General features: G+C 40.0%; 1 pseudogene; it reads left to right on the top strand.

Annotated features, from left to right (window-relative positions):
- Positions 1-9,579: 9,579 nt before the first annotated feature.
- Positions 9,580-10,101, top strand: LOC140696226 (ferritin light chain pseudogene; annotated as a pseudogene).
- The last annotated feature ends 2,880 nt before the right edge of the window (positions 10,102-12,981 follow it).

Below are 12,981 nucleotides of genomic sequence, written 5' to 3'. Positions count from 1 at the left end.
GCCAGATCACAGATCCAGTAGGTTAACCCATACAATTAAATAAGAAGCAGAACCAATCCCTGTTGGTCCCTCAGCTTTCTCAGCACACTTTATTACGATATATAAAACTCAATGTAAATAATTGTGTGATGTAGATCAGAGTCTGACCATAAACTGATACTCATTTAACTGGGATTCTTCAAATCAGTCTAGCCTGTGCCTTGCAGGTGTTCAGTAAGTGTATGCTTATTTTAACTTTGGACTAGTTTGGAGAGAAAGGTGAGCATTGGAGCCCAACTATCTCTTTCTCCTCTTTTGCTGACTTCCTCACCTCCATACCTTTAATAGAGAAACACAAAATGCAACAAACTTTATAATGAAACTGTAGGTTTAGAATAGTGATAGACCTCTCAAAAGTCTACAGCCATTTCCATCTGAAACCATAGATGTTAGATGCACAAGCTCAATTATGAATTTTCTGAAACATACCCAGTCCTCTGGAGTTATAGCTTCTGTAGGATTGTTACAACTATTCAACATCATTCAACAATCACCAATTTATTGAGCACCTCTTATGTGCCAGACACAATCCTCCTGAAATCTGAGGAGCTGAAAGAATGATAACACTCAACAAAATACCTAGCAGCTGTTATGTGCCATATTAAAAGGTTGACCACAAAAAACCATGGAGCAGAAGTGCAGTAAGAACAACCTGAGCAGAACCTAAACCAACGGGACAAAGCTGAGAAATGGAAGGAAGCCACCCCATCATCTCACACAGTGGAGGGGTTCCGGGGGCAAAATCTTCTGCCGTGACCAATGATTTCCGAGTAGTCACATGGAAGGCTGTGAATGATATATGATCCAGGCTCAGAATAGCTGAGTTTAAAGATCCCTATCTGTAAAGCACTGCACTCTCTGTCTTGATCTGTGAAATGGAACATAAATATTCCTGCCAAACCTAAAATTTTAAAAATTGGCATACTCTTTGATCCACTTATAGGAATTTATCCTAAGGAAACAACCAGGGAAGTGGCAGAGATTTCGCTATAGGAATGTTTATCCCAGAGTGGTATTATAAACCATCTTAAGTGTTTAAGAGAGGGCATCTGGTTAAGCACATTATTGTACATCCATGTGATAGATCACTAGAAAGCCAATAGAGGAGCAGGAGTTTTGAACCTGGGGCCCAAAAGGTTTAAATCCACAAACAGCTGTGGATTTACCTTGAGGCTAATGAAGTGAGCAGTGGAGAGGGCTCTCTTGGCCCCACACTTATGCAGGCCCCTGGTGAGTGCTAAGTTACAGAGTTTTCTAGATGTGAAGCAGCAGCCAGGTTGCAATCAGGAAGCATTTCTACAAAGCATTTCTGATGAATTTTCTGAACGGGTCTCATTTTAAAAGGACCTGAATCTCCCAGTCTCCAGCAAGATATTGTGATTTCTGGAGCTAAAGAAATACTCACATTTATATATAATTTTGTGTTTTTCTTTTTTGAGGGGTCCCTGTAGTATGAGAAAGAGGAAATTTCCCATCAATTTCAGATCAGTTTCTCAGTCCTACAGTCTAGGCAAGGGTTTAGTTTTGTTTTTTTCTTAGTAACCAAAATAAACTAATAAAATAAACTTTTTAACAGAAATCACAAACACTAGAAGTACTCTTTTTTTCTATTTAATAAAACGGTTCAACTTTCCAAAAGACTACTTAATTAATAATTAACTTTTGTAAGTATTGAATAATGAAAACATTAAAGAAATAGTTTTCATATCAACTCATCATTAATTAGATTGAAATTTAGAAATGGAGAGTCAAAATTAAAATTCATTTTCTCATTTTTAAGGAATTCTTCAATCTCTAATGATTATTAAATGAGAAAAGTAAGTTGTTGAATTGTATGGATTGTATGATCCCATTTGTACTTTTAAAAAAGTCAGTACTATGGAAAGTGTTATGCATTTAGAGTTTCATAAACTGAGTTCTATAAGGGAAAATACCATTCTACTTACTAGAATTACTTGGGGCCAGGTTGGGGTAGGCATTGTCACTTCGTATATTTTGCATTGTTTAAATGTTTTTAAAGTAAGCATGCAACCTACAAAAAATAAAGTGGAAAAAAAAATAAAATAAAAGAGGGTCTCCAAAATTATTTAAACTTCAAATCCCACAAATCCTAGATCCTCCTCTATTCATTAACTGATAAATTTTAATTGTGCATTTGCAGTACTGCTTCTTCTGAGGCTTAGGGAGTATAGCTTTCATGACATTCTTACAGAGGTCCTAATACAAAAGGATTAATTAAGATCATGGTTTACGAGGAATACACTTAATCACATAAAACATATTCATGACGTATTGTTATATAAGTAAGCAGATTATGTGCAACATGTTACAATTTTTATAAAAACATGTCTTTATGTGTATAAAAACAAGACTGGAACATTAAAGTTTCAACAACAGTTATCACTTGATAGTGGGATTATAAGTCATTTAAAATTTATACTTTTTATTTCTGCAATAAAAATATATTTTAGCAAAAAGTTACATATTAAAATTATCATGACTGACTTTGAAGGTTGTTGAGTAGATTAAAAGTCATACATAGTATATGTAAAAGCAGATTATAAATCATAAGTCACCTACAAAGATTAATTATGGATTTTTAGGCTTTAAAACAACAAAACACAAGCACCAATAGACTGCATTAGCCTAAAACCAAAGGCAAGTGTTGGGAAGTCTCATTTATGCGTTAATCCCTTGTGTCACAATCAACCTCGTGGACAATATCTCTTAAGACAAGAGTTTATGTAAATATGAAGGATTTTCTTAACTACAAAGAAAAATCATGCAGAATTATCTTAGATTTAAAACTAAGTACTAGATTTTTATGAATTCTTGAAGAAACATTATTTCCTATTTTAGGGTATGTGAAATTTGGGGATAACGTCATACTCTTAGGGCTAGACTAGACTTTGATTCCTCTCATCACAATGAGACGGAAATTTCAGGACAATAATCAATCACATTAAGGAAAGGGTTTATTTATTCTCTATCTGTATCAGTCCCAGATTCAGGATCCAGAGCTCGGAGAGAACACAACAATGACTCACTGGATGACAGAGAAGTCTCTGGGGTACTGTGCTGTCAGAACCTGCTGGAAAGCTGTACTTTAGAACTTCCGGAAATCCATCATCTAAGTGCTGGGGAAAGCTATTCATGGGAAGGTATCTCACCAGGGACACTCTACTATGAAACTGCCTTTTGGGGTGCCAGCTACTGGCCACTGGGTACCATGTGTTGGAGAAGCCACTCAAGGGGACTTAATATTGGTCTTTGCTGTTGCAGATTAGGCACTCAGAAGTAGTGTGAGCCAAAGATGCCTTTGGTAAGGGTAAGACCATGTTGCTGAGCCCATGCATAGGCTCCATCCCAGCTCTGTTCAGGGATCCACTGAGCAAACACTGAGTGATTATGGGAAGTGACTGACATCTCAGAGAACATCATTTTGTCCACCTGATAATTAAGAACCTTCTCTGCAGTAGAGGCCCTTATGCGGGCTTTCATGTGAAGCATAAATATATTCACAGTTTGTGCCCATTCAGAGATGTCCATCCACATAAACTCTCAAAACTTCCTTGTCACCAATCTCTTAATCCTATTTCTTCCAAGTCCCTAACCCACCAGCCCAGCAACTGGCAACTGCCCATGAAGCAATGTAGATTCATACTTCTGACCATCTCTCACGCTAGACATGGACAACCAAATCTATTTCTCAAAATTCTGCCCTGTGGAAGGATTTTCCTCTGCCATTGCCCTTCAGGGCCACCTCTGAGCTCGCTGTAATTCTGCAGCTGTCCACTTTTGGATGGCGTCAGCATATGGTACGGACCCATCTGTAAATCAAGCTTGATTTTGTTCTTCCTCAGACAACTGGTCATATATACAATGTCCAAAAAGTATCTAGGTATTATCTGTAATGCTTTCAGCCTTTCCTGTAGGTGGGAATCTTCGATTTGCCAAAGGACTCAAGGATCCCATGCAACACAGGACAGCATGGAAGAAATGCTTCTTTCCTTTGGGAGTTCACTTTTCTTGATCCCTGTGGTAAGCAGAATAATGCCCCCCCCCACCCCGCAAAGCTATCCATATCATAAGCCCCAGAATCTGTGAATGTATTAGCTTCTATGGCAAAGAGATTCTGAAGATTTTATTCAATCAAGGACCTCTAGATAGGAAGATTATTCTGGATTACCTGGATTATTCTGAATTATCTGGGCCAAATCTAATCACATGAGACCTTAAAAGCAGAGAGCCTTTCTGGCTGTGGTCAGAGGAAGGTGCGACTACAGAAGACAGATCAGAGAGATGTAACATTACTGGCTTTGAAGGTGAACAAAGGAGGCCATGCATGAGCCAAGAAATGTGGTGGCCTCCAGAAGCCAAAAAAGGCACGGAAAGGGAATCTCCCCAGAGCCTCCAGAAAGGAATACAGCCCTGCCGAAGTTTTAATTTTATCCCAGTAAGGCCTGTGTGAGACTTCTGATCTGCAGAACTATGATACAATAAACACACATTATTCTAAGCCATTATGGTTGTGGTCATTTGTTACAGCAGCAATAGGAAACTACCACCACCCCTTCATTCATAAGGAATGAAAGCTACTGCATCTACTCTGATTTCCTAAACACGCATAACCTACTCAATTCTAAATGTAATTATGCTGGGATTTGTTTCTTTTGAACTTTCTAGGCAGAAAATGTGGATACTTTTTTACTTCTGAATTGGAGAAAATCTCATTACTATGCAACTGTCATTTTACCAACCCCCATCCCTCACCCCCAAAGTCAGGATAATTCATTCACCAAGTGAAGTTACTCTCACAGGAACCTGCATACAGTAGGGGCTTAATTCATGTTTGTTGATGATTATGACAATAGTAACGACCATAGATGAGAAGCTTTCTCTAGCCGTAAAAGAAAATCATGCATAAAAACAGAATAACAACAAAACACTTTAAAAAAAAAAATTTTAGTAGATTGAAAATGTTTGAACTCTACTTCTATTATAGAAACCAAAAAATCTTTAAATTAGCTGTTAAACTTTACAAATATGCTTGTATATGCTCAGATTATCTCTGAAGAACAAAGGAGGAACTGAAAACAATGGTTGCCTCTGGGAAGAACTGGTATAAACTGTGGAAGAGAGACTTACGTTTATTGAAATCGATATTACACTTTTAGATTGTACTGTATGCATGTAGTAACAACTACAATAACTGCTTGATTTTTTTTAATTTGAAGCTTTCACATTACCTTTTATTTAGAATTTTACATAGAGAAAAGGCCTTTCATGTAGAGATCAACCCGAACCCATGTATTACAGACGCAGAAACTGTGATGAGAACCAGTCAAATGGCATTTACATCGCGAAGTCGAAGTTTAAAAACTCCCCTTAAAAAAAGTCATATGTAGGTGGGTGAATACGTGTGTTTGTATAAACAGCTAAAATATACACCAAAATAATAGCAATTGCCTTTGGGTGGCGGAAAAAGTGAGTTTCGTTTTCTTCTTTTTGCTTTTCTAATTTTCTAAAAAAAAAAAAAATTGAGGGACATCAGGTCACTTTTGTATGTAGAAGAGGAGCCATTTTAAAAGACAAACGTTTCCCATGACTGGAGCTTAGCTCACCTGATGGACCCATTTTCCAGTTTCACTGTAGCAAAGAGAAAGTTCCCCAGCTGCTTTGTGTAAAGGCTGTCAGAGCAGACAGCGTGCTGAGTGCCCTGATCAAAATCTCAGAAGGCAGTTAATGCCTCACCAATAAGTCTGATCTTCAACATGGTTAGTTAAGAAATTTGAATTTCCAGTCAGTGCATCCCAGCTTTATCAATTAATAGGAAACTCACTGAGGTTAACTAAACTCACAAGTGGCCGCATTATACCCAGAAAAAATAATTCGTTAACTTTACCAAGGGATGTACTTTTTGGGTAAACAAAGAGTTCTGGTCTCCTATTTTCAAAGTTTTTCTTAGCGGTGGTGTGCTTTCTCCAAGCAACTGTTTTGTTTTGAGTTGTATGTGTGTGGACGACCAATACGTACAACAGAGAAAATGAAGCTGCCCTGGCTGACGGCAGATGATGAAACGGCTGCTCAGTCTCCTGTGATCCTTCTCCTTCCTTCCCTAGATGTTCCTTAGAATCTCCAGGACTTGCAGGAATACCATCTAACACCAATTCATCTACTGGTACCAAATAAATAAGCAGAAGGTTGCTTAGTGAGCGTAGAAGTGAAGCAAAGAGAATTGGAGGAATCCAGTCTCCATCCGTCCAGGTTCTGGGAAATGTCTGCTGAGCTTTTCCAGTTCCACACGACACATACCTCTTTGAGAGATGGGAATATACATTTTCCTGACAGATTGACTCTCTCTGCCTCCAGCGGTGCTAGACAGTGGTGGACTGGTAAACCAACTCTCCGAAAACAAAACCAACAAAAATCCCTGGTCTATAGCAACTGCCAATTTCTTTGATACAAACGCTCCCACTGTGGTTGTTTCCAAGCTACCATAATGATTTCAGTTCTATAGAATATTTCAGTTCTATAGAACCTGTGCTGCCAATTCCAACAAACAACTGCTGTATGTGTGCTCCATGCAGAACACAACCCACAGTTTCTTCTCTATGTGTTCATGCATCTGGGTTATAATACAGTGTAGTGGGCTAGAGCTTTCTTTGGTGATGTTCCTGTCTTGATGACATGTATATAGGTCAGCTTTATAAAATTTAGAGGTTTGCTGAAATCTCTAAACAATCACACATCTACAAACCATCTCTGGATGGTTTCTGCAAAAGGTAAACCTATTTGTCACATGTTCATTCTTCCTGGCTTTATTCAGAGGGCAACCAAATTCTGAAAGTTTCACTATTTATGGACAGCAGTGATTCTGACCAACTGTAGCCATCTCTTTGGCCTGGTGATGACTTCATACCTTACAGGCCTTTTCCTCCCTTATGAATCATGCTACTGTTTATTCCTGGAAATGAGATGGACAGTTTTTAATAAATGCTGTGTTCATATTGGCCATAGAAGAATGGGACCTGAACAAATAATTCAGTTAGTTCCTCATACAACCATATGTTCTAGTTTCATACTGAGGACCGGCATGATCAGTTCTGCTTTCCATGATAAAGCAGCTCCTGGTTTAGTGTTTCACATAGTCATGCAAGATTATCATCTTGTGCAAATCACAAACACTATAAAATATTCCTCTTCACCTCCTAGGCAGTATCAGCTAGCAGTAGTGGCTGATGTTAAGTAAAGAAAACTTTAAATTACTGCCTACCCCAAAATATCTCCAACTGCAAGGTCATCAAATTCTGATGAAATTCACCTGAAGGTCTCAGCCTGGGAGTCATTCACCTGAGGAAAATTCGAATTCTCCAAAGGAACTTAGAGCTATGAAATATTCAACTTAATGAGGGAGATGCCTTAGCAGTTAAAAATGCAATTTTTAGATATTTATTAATTCAATGGAAAGAAAATAGGCCACAACAGAGATCCTCATGAAGGAATGGGGAAAATGTTCAGAGCTTGGAAGAATGCCATGTGCTGCACTGAGGGAGAGCAGAGGTCAGTGAGTTTTAAATGTGAGTAGAAGCCCAGAGTAATGGGAGGTGAAGGACTGGTTGACTGTAATTCTGTGACTTTTTCTTCTCTTGCTGGCTTTGGTTCTAGCACACACATGATTCTGGGGAACAAAACGCAGCGTTCCCTTTTCTAATTGAAGTACCTTCAGCTCCACTGGCATCGCAGCTGAAATTGAAAAGTGGATGAGAACACTATGAAGATGGGCCAGCCTGGTACAGAGCCCCGCCCTCCATGAATTAGCAGCAATCACGAGGATTAGTCAACAGAGTGTGCCTGGAAGGCCACCAGTGCGTAATGGGATCAGGTGTCACTAATGATTATAGGAAGGTGAAAGGAGACAGTAGCTACAGGAGGATTTGAGCTGAGGCAGGCAGCCTGAAGCAACTGGAAAGCCAAGTTATTATATGTGCAAAATCAATCCTTCCGGTCAGTCTTATGGGAGACTGCCTTATTGCCAAGAAGGGTTTAATTCAATTAGCAAAGAGCTGTGGGGAAAAGACTTGTACAACCTTGAGCCTGGCTGGATATCTTTAGCTCTAAAGCCAAGTTATTTTGGGAGAATCATCATAATTCACTTGCTTCAGCACCTAACCCATCCAGGATATGCTCCCTGAAACTCAAAGGAAGGCTCTGTCCCAGAGCCTGCGTTGCTGCATGTAACCTTCTGTGAACTTTACCACTGCCCTCTACACCCAGCTTACCCTGGCTTCTCACTGCAAGCTCTCCTCTCCCTGAATTGGCTAAGAGCATTGCGAAAAGACCTTAAGTGTAGAAGAGGAGTCATCTTTAAATGGAGCTGGTAGGAGAAACTCCAATTCAGTGTGTGCTCTCGGGTAAGCCATGCCACCTCTCTGGGCCTCGATTTCCTATTTCCAGCCCTTCGGTTTTAGAAAAGAAAAAAACAAACAAACAAACAATCTCTTAAGTAGTATTTCCAAACAAGTGCCAAGTAACATAAATGTGACCAGAACAACTTACGGGCAAGCTGACAGTCATCTGGTTGCCCCAGTCTAGCCACACTAGGGTGCAGAAGTATTGGACCCCTCAGCCTTTCAGGCAGCTGGAGCCCCTGGTCTGCCATTTCCAGACGTAAACCTCCCAATCCATTTTTCTTGGTATGCACTATATATACCAATTTTGATAGAAAACACTAGAAAACATTAAGATCCCTTTACATTCTGTAAACATTCTCTCTAAGAGTAGCATTTGCATTTTCCAAAGGGAGAGGTTCCAAAACCCTCAGGAAATATGTGTAGGAGGCCATGAAGTAGAACAGATGAGGGTTTTCTTTGGGGAGTCTCAGACAGGAAAGATGCTTCCAACAAAGATAGAGAATTTGCAGAAGTTGATCTTTAGGGACAGAATATTTTTGCATTTGAATAATAAAAACAACAGTAAAAAGCCTCTCATACAGATCTGGTATAAGGTATATGCTCAATAAAAGATGAATGAATATACGACCTGTATTAAGAGGCCACAGGTTTATACCTGTAATCCTGTAGTTCCCTGGTAAGTCTCAAGCTTGCCATATATGAATATCTGTCACCTCCAATAGACTCTGAGGGCCCCCTGAGCAAGGACAATTTGTCTTACGGCACTTAACAAAGCGCTTTGGATATATGCTATATTTTCAAAGCAAACTGACTGACTTTAAAGATATCACTTCAAGTAGTTCCTGCTTTCAAAAACTCTGCAGTGCGTGGGGGGAACAAAGCTAATCAATTTTAATTATTATACACATTACATTAGCGAGATAAATTATGTTTATCAATAGGCAAATAATAGTTATTAATATAAAACTGTAGAAATAATTCAGTTTTACTTTCATTACATGCAGTTTCGTTTTTACTTCCTTTCATTTCTACTACCTTTTTTCCAGTCGAAACACAGCTATTCTGGGCCTGCTGGACCAGCCAAGGCCATTTTTTTTTAAGCTTAGTTCCTTATTGCTGATAAACGATGAGCTACCGGATTCGTCAGAATTATACCACGGAGGCGGCGGCCGCTGTCAACAGCCCAGTCAACGTGCGTCTGCGAGCCTCCTACACCTCCCTCTCTATTTCCACCACAATGATGTGGCTCTGGAGTGCGTGGGCCGCTTTTTCCAGGAATTGGCCCTTGAGGCGCTAGGGCGCTGAGCATCTCCTGAAAACGCAAATCCAGCGCAGCGTTTGCTCCCTCTTCCAGGACGTGCAGAAGCCGCACCAAGATGAGTGGTGTAAAACCCAGAACGCTATGGAAGCCACCGTGCTCGTAGCAAAAACCTGATCCGGGCCCTTTTGGATCTGCAAGCCCTGGGTTCTGCCCGCGAGTTCCTGGAGAGCCACTTCCTAGATGAGGAGGTGAAACTCCTCAAGAAGACAGCCATCGCCCAGCTCACCTCCGCAGCCGGGCGGCCTCCAGGCTGGGCTGTGCAAGTATCTCTTCAAAAAGCTCACCCTCCAGCACTGCTCAGAGTCCCTGGAACCCAGGAGCCTTTGAGGAGCCCCTCTGGTGTCAGGACTGCTGCCGCTCTCTGCAGCCACTGGGAGCCCTTTCCCAAGCCCCAGACCAAAGGAAACAATAAACCTTTTTGCAGCAAATAATAATAACAACAATGGCTAGGAGGCTCCAGCCGAGCCAATGGGAGCATCGCGTTCCCAATCAGCCAATGAGAAGCAATGAGATACACTTCAGGGCTCGCTCAGTTGGAGCGCATTTGCTGCACAGAGGCCAGAGCTAGTTTAAGGTCTGAGCCCACACACACAGAAGGTAGAACGAGGAGCACAAGAGATACAGGGTTTGGCGACATTGCTGTGGTCCTAGATAAAATTTCATAGGAAGCAAGCACGATTTCTGGATTTTTTTTTTTTAATGACCCAGTAGATTCCCTTTTTTTTGCAGGAGTCAGAATGGGTTCGGCTTTTGCATCATTTGCAACTCTAGGGATCCTGTTATATCGTCTTACTCCCCGTGTAGGCTGTATGTCCCTTAGGGGCGAAGACTTTATCTGTCTCAGTCACCGTTGTATACGCTGATAACCGCCCAGTGCCTGCTACGTGGTAAGTGCTCAATAAACGTGTGTGACATGATTCATTCGGCTCCAACTTTGAGTAGTGTGAATTCCAGTGTTGCAAGCAGTATGTAAATAAGGTGAGCTGTATTCGTTCAGGTCCTGGCAGGAAATTGCTTCAGATGTTTTAACTGAGGAGGGTTTAACGAGGGGACTGTTTAAAGAGTTCCTTCACAAACGGGCCAAGCAAGAGAAGCTGGGGCATCTAGAGCTTGCAGCGGTGGGAATCCCTTACCATGCCTAGGGCTGAAGGGAAAGGAAGAGGAAATAGTGTCATTAGAACTGAAGGAGAGCAGAGCTAGGGAGGAGGGGCTGTCCTGCAAGAGCTGGAGCTGTGGCAGGAAGCTGCCACTGTCAAAACCACGGTGCCCCAGTAGAGAGAAATGGTGGAATTAATACCCTGGCCTCTATCTCCGCCCCACAACCCTGGCAAAACTTAACCAGAAGTCAGTCTATAAAGGAGCCTCCAGGAACATGGACAAAGGCAAGAGAGTGGATCTTGAATGGGCAAATGGAGAGCAACTAGCACAAACACAAAACAAGATTCTCTTGTGAGATAAAGAAAATAGACCACAGAAAAGAGGAAGGAAGTCAAATATGACAAATCTTCAAATCAAGTGTCAGTGCTGCTGCACGTCCCTCTCGGGTTTTTTTTTTTTTTTTCTCCTTGTAATAGGTATGTTCCTCTTCATTTTTGCCAGTTCAGGCTTATCATTGCCCTCATCTTCCTAATGTTGTCTTTCCATTTAAGTATTTTCTTACTCAAGTGTAATTGACATACAATATCATATTAGTTTCAGGTGTACATCCTCGTGATTTGATATTTAGATACATTTCAAAATGGTCACAACAATCCCTAGTTACCATCTGTCACCATCAAAGTTATATTGACTATATTCCCTGTGCAACCACCAGTTTGTTCTCTGTATCTGTGACTCTGTTTCTCCATTTCTGTGGATCTAGTTCTGTTTGTTTTGTGTTTTAGATTCCACGTATGTGTGAAATCACATGGTAAATATCTTTCTCTGTCTGACTTCTTTCTCTTAGCATAATAGCCTCTAGGTCCATCCATGTTGGTGCAAATGGCAAGGTTCCATTCTTTGTTATGGCTGAATAATAGGCAGAGAATATATACACACACATCACATCTTTTTCCATTCATCTATCAACAGATGCTTAGGTACAGTACACAAGGGTTCCCTTTTCTCCATGTTCTTGCCAAAACTTGTTATTCTTTGTCTTTTTGATAATTGCCATTCTGAAAGGTGTAATGATGTTGTGCATCTTTTTATGTGCCTATTGACCATCTGCATGTCTTCTTTTGAAAAATGTCTGTTTGGATTCTCTGCCCATTTCTAAATCAGGTGGGGTTTTTTATGTTAAGTTGTATATATTCTTTAGCTATTTTAGATATAAACCCCTTATCGAATATATGACTTGCATATATCTTCTCCCATTCAGGACGCTGCCTTTTCATTTTTGTTGATGACTTCCTTAGCTGTGCAGAAGTTTTTTAGTTTGATGTAATCTCATCCATCTATTTTTGCTTTTGTTGCCCTTGCCTGAGGAGACAGTCAAAAAAATCATCGCTAAGACTAGTGTCAAAGAGCTTACTGCCTGTGTTTTCTTCTAGGAGTTTTATGGTTTCACATTGTACATTCAAGTCTTCAATCCACTTTTTAATTTATTTTTGTATATAGTGTAAGACAGTGGTCCAGTTTCATTCTTTGGATGTATTTGTCCAGTTTTCTCAACATCATTTATTGAAGATATTGCCTTTTCTCCATTGTATATTTTAACCTCCTTTGTCATAGATTAATTAACTATATAAGCATGGGTTCATTTATGAGCCCCAGTTTGTTCCATTAGTCAATGTGTCTATTTTCATGCCAGTAGGTTTTCATGCCATACTGTTTTGATTACTAGAGCTTTGTAGTATAGTTTAAAATCAGCAAGCATGATACTGCAAGCTTTGTTCTTCCTTCTTAAGGTTGTTCTGGTTGTTTGGGGGTCTTTTGTGGTTCCATACAAATTTTAAGATTCTTTTTTCCAAGTTTATGAAAAATGCCATTGGTACTTTGATAAGCATTGCATTGACTCTGTAGATTGCTTTGGGTAGTATAGGCATTTTAACAATATTAATCCTTCAACTTCATGAGCACACTATATCTTATCATTCATTTGTGTCCTCTTCAGTTTTTTTCATCAATGTCTTTTAACTTTCAGAGTACAGGTTTTTTGCCTCCTTGATTAAATTTATTCTGATTTTTTTAATGCAGTTGTTAATAGGATTGTTTTCTGAATTTTCT

Source organism: Vicugna pacos, chromosome 4 (genome assembly GCF_048564905.1).
Source record: "Vicugna pacos chromosome 4, VicPac4, whole genome shotgun sequence".
NCBI lineage: Eukaryota > Metazoa > Chordata > Mammalia > Artiodactyla > Camelidae > Vicugna > Vicugna pacos.
This window is presented reverse-complemented; position numbering and strand designations above follow the sequence as displayed.